The sequence below is a fragment of the Mercenaria mercenaria genome, chromosome 3, assembly GCF_021730395.1.
Source record: "Mercenaria mercenaria strain notata chromosome 3, MADL_Memer_1, whole genome shotgun sequence".
NCBI classification, from domain to species: domain Eukaryota; kingdom Metazoa; phylum Mollusca; class Bivalvia; order Venerida; family Veneridae; genus Mercenaria; species Mercenaria mercenaria.
This window is the reverse complement of record NC_069363.1, coordinates 92,015,174-92,022,076: the sequence shown is the minus strand read 5'-3', so window position 1 is coordinate 92,022,076 and position 6,903 is coordinate 92,015,174. Positions and strand designations below refer to the sequence as shown.

General features: G+C 34.7%; 1 long non-coding RNA gene across 1 annotated transcript; it reads right to left on the bottom strand.

Moving 5' to 3' along the window:
* Positions 1 to 520: 520 nt before the first annotated feature.
* Positions 521 to 2,998, bottom strand: LOC128555777 (uncharacterized). The gene is made up of 3 exons (XR_008370353.1): positions 2,696 to 2,998; positions 2,312 to 2,422; positions 521 to 643 (listed from the first exon to the last, which is right to left on the bottom strand). It is a non-coding gene; the product is annotated as an uncharacterized LOC128555777 (long non-coding RNA).
* Positions 2,999 to 6,903: the final 3,905 nt, after the last annotated feature.

Genomic DNA, 6,903 nt, shown 5'->3' with positions numbered 1-6,903 from the left:
ATTGATGCCTTAGCACTAGACTGTATACTTTTCTATAATATAAACTATACATCCAAAAGTCACAGTGGTATTCATGCACCTGCTAGAGGCTTACAAATTGCTTACAAAATCTGACACTGCTAACCATAAAGGCTGCCACAGTGAGTGGTTCTGCACCCAATAACCAAACACCTGGCCTCTCGCCTAGAAGTTCAAATTACAAAGAGATACATGTATGCAATAACATTTACAGACAAATTACACAAATGCTGAGCATCTTGTTCAAAACTTTCTTTCTCATTTGTTCTATAATCTGTCAAACAGATTTAATCAACAGTCATAATCAGCATTTTCTTATTTACTCAGAAAATTAGTATCAATTTTTCATTTCAATTTTAGGTTTAAAACCAATTTCATTATTACATGACACCAATTAATTTCATTATTACATGACACACAGGCTGTATAAAATCTGTCAAGCTTTCATTTGAACAGAATATTGTTTAGCAACAATACATTTATTCTATAAATAGATATGGACCAATATATACACAGATAAATGTATATTTGTACAAAGGAGGCAGTAAACAGTTTTCTGAGCTTCTCGGCCTAGAGTCGCCAACCTAACTTTCAAAACCTCACACAAAAGTCTGTAACCACACACCTGAAATAAAGATATTGCAACATTAACATCACTGTATGTCTATCGTTACAAACCATCTGCAATACATCTCTAATATCTAGTTTTCTGTTTACAAGACCTGAATTTTGTGCTCTCCCGGTCGCGGAAACTGATGACGAAAAAAGCTAAATTTGCCAATTTTTCAATCGCTGCGAAAATTCCTGAAAATGATAGCCACAATTGCTACACTGTTCCGTACTCCAGTAACACTGTAAAATCTGAAAATAAGCTGAATATATGGGCCCTCCGTACCGTTTTTTCACTATTCCACTTTTCCTGAGGCACCTGCTAAAATGACAACCCCACTTTCAGCTAGCTCAGAGGAGCATGTATTACGCTCCTGCAAGTCATTACGTCATACTATCAAGATCAAGGCTATCAACTGATTTTCTTTAAATAAGTGAAACTCAATTCTAGCCGCTGAAACTTCAATTCTAGCAATTATTATTATTTAGAAGTTCAAATATGCACTTCATTCCGTAAATTGCCTCTTTTTTGCAAATTTCACCCCGGCCAATTCGACACTAACAGCTCAAAACTGTTTTACTGCCTCCTTAAGGGAGACAAAAGTGATCCCAATAGTATGACATTTGTTGTTTATTTTGTAATTTAATCAATTCTGACCAAAAGAAACCCAATTTCATACATATCCAACATATGCTGTTGAAAATTTTGACAAATGGAGTACATCATGTATGCAAACATTCTACCAGGAACGCGTACCGAAATTAACTAGTAACATTATAGTTTCATTTAAGGCCCACTGCATACAGAAATGAGGTCTCAGCCATGTGTTTAGTATCTAAATATGTTCAGCTGCCAAGCTGGCTGAATATTATAGCAATTTTAAGTCACTGGTACTGTGCTGGACCTGCTCCAGGAAGCTACAAGCACATGCATGAGCACCATATGTCACCGTCTTAACGTTTCACAAAATACCACTACATGCTAATTTGTCTATTCCAAGACAGTAAATGGTGTCTATTTGAAGATAATTATCTGCACTGGTGATATTTAGCTATGATGTACATGACTTTCAACCCATAGAACTGACTGCATCAGACCACGAGTCCATGTTAAGACCTCAATTTGATAATGATCACTTTCCGCGAGTGATGAAATATGAGAAAAACGTTACTTTTGAGACAAACCTTTCAAAATCCATCTATTTCAGGGGAAAAGATGTCTATTCTCTAAACTTTGTGTGCTGTGACTGGAATCTATGTTATATGCAATATGTACACAAATTCTAAACTGAAACGAACAACGAAATACTGATTCAGAGGACATACTGCCGAAAGTACCCCCGAGGTCTGTTCCACAGTCCGAGCCGCTATTTTGCTGTTAAAAAGCTTACTGAATTAATAGAAATCAATGAATTTGCATTTAAATGCCTTATTTGACGACTTTAATGTCACAGTAAGCATATGTCTAAGTAAAATGGTGTCATAACAGATATATCTTTCATTATATCGGCTCGGAAAACACTGTAAAACTGACTTTCATGTCTGAATCGCGGTTATCCCCCCTTAGTTATTGCTCTTAAAAACTCTCATTTTGCTTCAAAATTAACTTTAAAACTCATATTCCTTCACAAATCATGCTGAAAAACCTCTAAGACATCAAATAAATGCACATGGAAGAACTTACAAATTTTCAAGATTTGCTCTTAAGGAGGCAGTAAACAGTTTTCTGAGCTTCTCGGCCTAGAGTCGCCAACCTAACTTTCAAAACCTCACACAAAAGTCTGTAACCACACACCTGAAATAAAGATATTGCAACATTAACATCACTGTATGTCTATCGTTACAAACCATCTGCAATACATCTCTAATATCTAGTTTTCTGTTTACAAGACCTGAATTTTGTGCTCTCCCGGTCGCGGAAACTGATGACGAAAAAAGCTAAATTTGCCAATTTTTCAATCGCTGCAGAAAATTCCCTGAAAATGATAGCCACAATTGCTACACTGTTCCGTACTCCAGTAACACTGTAAAATCTGAAAATAAGCTGAAATATATGGGCCCTCCGTACCGTTTTTTCACTATTCCACTTTTCCTGAGGCACCTGCTAAAATGACAACCCCACTTTCAGCTAGCTCAGAGGAAGCATGTATACGCTCCTGCAAGTCATTACGTCATACTATCAAGATCAAGGCTACTCAACTGATTTTCTTTAAATAAGTGAAACTCAATTCTAGCCGCTGAAACTTCAATTCTAGCAATTATTATTATTTAGAAGTTCAAATATGCACTTCATTCCGTAAATTGCCTCTTATTTGTAAATTTCACCCCGGCCAATTCGACACTAACAGCTCAAAACTGTTTACTGCCTCCAAAAGGCAAAGCCCATCCAGGAGTAACAGAATAAACAAAATATTTCCTGTAGAAAAGAACTTTAAACACCACAGTTACCTTACTTACTAATTTCAAAAAAAAAATTTCCTTCTACAAAAGATAGACGTTTTCTTCAATATATATATTATCTCAAAACATTTTAAAATGATAACAACATTAGATCTATTCAAAAAGTACTATGATCTTAAAATTGCCTCTGTATGATGTTATATTTTAAAATTGCCTCTGTATGATGTTATGCCTGACAATTGCCCCTATATGATGTTATATTTCTGACAATTGCCTCTATCTGATGTTATATTTTAAGATTGCCTCTGTATGATGTCATGCCTGACAATTGCCTCTGTAGAATGTTATATTTTTAATTTGCCTATATATGATATTATCCAACAATTGCCTCTATATGATGTTATATTTTGAAATTGCCTCTGTATGATGTTATATTTTAAAATTGCCTCTATATGATGTTATATCTGACAAATGCCTCTGTATGATGTTATATTTTGAAACTGTCTCTGTATGATGTTATGTTTTAAAATTGCTTCTATATGATGTTATATTCGACAATTGCCTCTAAATGATGTTATATCCGACACTTGCCTCTATATGATGTTATATTTTAAAATTGCCTCTATATGATATGATGTTATATCCGACAATTGCCTCTATATGATGTTACATTTTAAAATTGCCTCTATATGATGTTATATCTGACAAATACCTCTGTATGATGTTATATTTTAAAATTGCCTCTGTATGATGTTATATTTTAAAATTGCCTCTATATGATGTTATATCCGACAATTGCCTCTATATGTTATATTTTGAAATTGCCTCATGATATTTTAAAATTGCCTCTATATGATGTTACATTATAAAATTGCCTCTATATGATGTTATATCCGACAATTGCCTCTATATGATGTTACATTTTAAAATTGTCTCTATATGATGTTATATCTGACAAATGACTCTGTATGATGTTATATTTTGAAACTGCCTCTGTATGATGTTATATTTTAAAATTGCCTCTATATGATGTTATATCCGACAACTGCCTCTATATGTTATATTTTGAAATTGCCTCTTTATGATATTTTAAAATTGCCTCTATATGATGTTATATTTTAAAATTGCCTCTATACGACGATATATTTTAAAATTGCCTCTATACGACGTTATATTTTAAAACTGCCTCTGTATGATGTTTTATATTTTTAAATTGCCTCTGTATGATGTTTTATCTTAAAATTGCCCCTATATGATATTTTAAAATTGCCTTTGAATGATGTTATATTTTAAATTGCTTCTGTATGATGTTATATTTTAAAATTGCCTCCATACGACGTTATATTTTAAAATTGCCTCTGTATGATGCTACATTTTTTAATTTCCTCTATACGACGATACGATATATTTTAAAATTGCCTCTGTATGATGTTTTATATTTTTAAATTGCCTCTGTATGATGTTTTATCTTAAAATTGCCCCTATATGATATTTTAAAATTGCCTTTGAATGATGTTATATTTTAAATTGCCTCTGTATGATGTTATATTTTAAAATTGCCTCTTTACGACGTTATATTTTAAAATTGCCTCTGTATGATGCTACATTTTTTAATTTCCTCTATACGACGATATATTTTAAAATTGCCTCTGTATGATGTTTTATCTTAAAATTGCCTCTATATGATGTTATATTTTAAAATTGCCTCTGTATGATGTTATATTTTACAAGGCAGTCTGAAAGACAGCTAAATCCCCCGCCACTGCTATGGATAGTGAAAGGGTAAACATTTGACCTTTAGCTGTGACCTTGACCTTGAACTGACATGGCTGACTCATGAATTCTGCACAACGTCGTGATGAGGTGATCATTTGACCCAAGTTTCATGAAAATCCTTCAAGGAGTTTAGGAGATACAGAGCTCAAACCTTTGACCTTCAGTTGTGACCTTGACCTTGAGTTGACATGGCTGACTCATATGTTCTTGATGATGTGATCATTTGACCAAAATTTGATGAAAATCCTTCAAGGGGTTTAGGAGATACAGAGTGGTCACAAAATGGAAGGCTCAAACCTTTTACCCTTAGTTGTGACCTTGACCTTGAGCTGGCATGGCTGACTCATAATTTATTTCTGCATATCGTTTTGATGAGGTAATCATTTGACCCAAGTTTTATAAAATTCCTTCAAGGGGTTTAGGAGATATAAAGCGGACACAAAATGGAAGGCTCAAACCTTTGACCCTTCAGTTGTGACACTGACCTTGAGCCGACATGGCTGACTCATAAGTTCTGCACATCGCCTTGATGAGGTGATTGTTTGACTCAAGTTTGATGAAAATCCTTCAAGGGGTTTAGGAGATATGGAGCGGACACAAAATGGAAGGCCCAAACCTTTGACCCTAAGTTGTGACCGTGACCTTGAGCCGGCATAGCTGACTTATGGGCTCTGCACATCGTCTTGATGAGGTGGTCATTTGACCCAAGTTTTATAAAATTCCTTCGAGGGGTTTAGGAGATATAGAGCGGACACAGAATGGAAGGTTCAAACCTTTGACCTTAAGTTGTGACCTTGACCTTGGGCCGACAAGGCTGACTCATGGGTTCTGCGCATTGTCTTGATGAGGTGATCATTTGACCCAAGTTTCATGAAAATCGTTTAAGGGGTTTAGGAGATATGGGGCGGACACGAAAGTGTTACGGACAGACTTGTGGCGGGGGATTAAATATTGCCTCTGTATGATGTTATATTTTTAAATTTCCTCTATATGCTGTTATATATTAAAATTGATAGCCTCGTTCTGACGACCCTTCCGCTAGCCAATCAAATGCTAACTTACAACATTCTGCAAGCTTAAAAAAGCCTTGGTTTTTGATATCTACAATTTTTATGTCGAAAGATGTCAGATAGCCGGTTAGCTCAGTCGGTAGTGCACTTGCTCTATAAGCGAGAGGTCCCGGGTTCGAGCCCTGGATTGACTGCAAATTTTTCTTAATCTTTGACATTCGAACAAGTTGTCTGATTGGTTCAAATAAAATTAGATTTGCGAAAATAAAAAAAGCAATATTGGAAATCCAAAATATACAGAAGACGAATGTGAAAATATTACGTTTAACTGACCTTATTGGTATTACCATCAAACCTGTATATCAATACAATGTTTGAGAGAGCCAAAAGTGGTCTTTAATTGCCGATGGTTTATTTAACAAAATTCAGCATGTAACTAGTTGGTTTTAGAGTCAGGAGGTCTCTGTTACATGTGGTCTTTTGTATAGTTTTGGCTGTATATGCCCCTCATTACTCTCATTTTACTATCACTACCTTTGCTTGAAAGTTTGTATCCATAATTAATATTGAATTAAAAAGAACATAATAACAGTGCAAGTGGGAAATGAATCATGGTTAATGTGCTTCTTTTTTTTTTACTTTTCCCCATTTTTTATAAACAGTAAACCAAGTGCTAGAAGTGACAAAGGGATGAGCAAAATGCTTTCAATTTATCCAGGATTTCAGGGGATGCAAACATAGAATATTATGTGGATAATGGCCGAGGACAAGAAGACTTGCTGGAGTAAGCCCTGGAACTAGGGTGAGCGATGTTTCACTGTATATCAGTATTGTTATCAATGGATTTTCTCGTAATGGAATCACTCGATTGATTTAAGGATAATCAGAGGATAGTAATAGAATCACATAATGACTGATTTACGGGTAGGAATGTAAGCACATGATGACTGATGATTGATTAAAGCATGATTTGAGATAGTAATGGTATCACATGGTGATTGATTAAAGGATAATATGAGAATAGCAATGAGTCACATGATGATTGATTGAAGGATAATTTGAGGACAGTAACATTTTTGACATACACTTA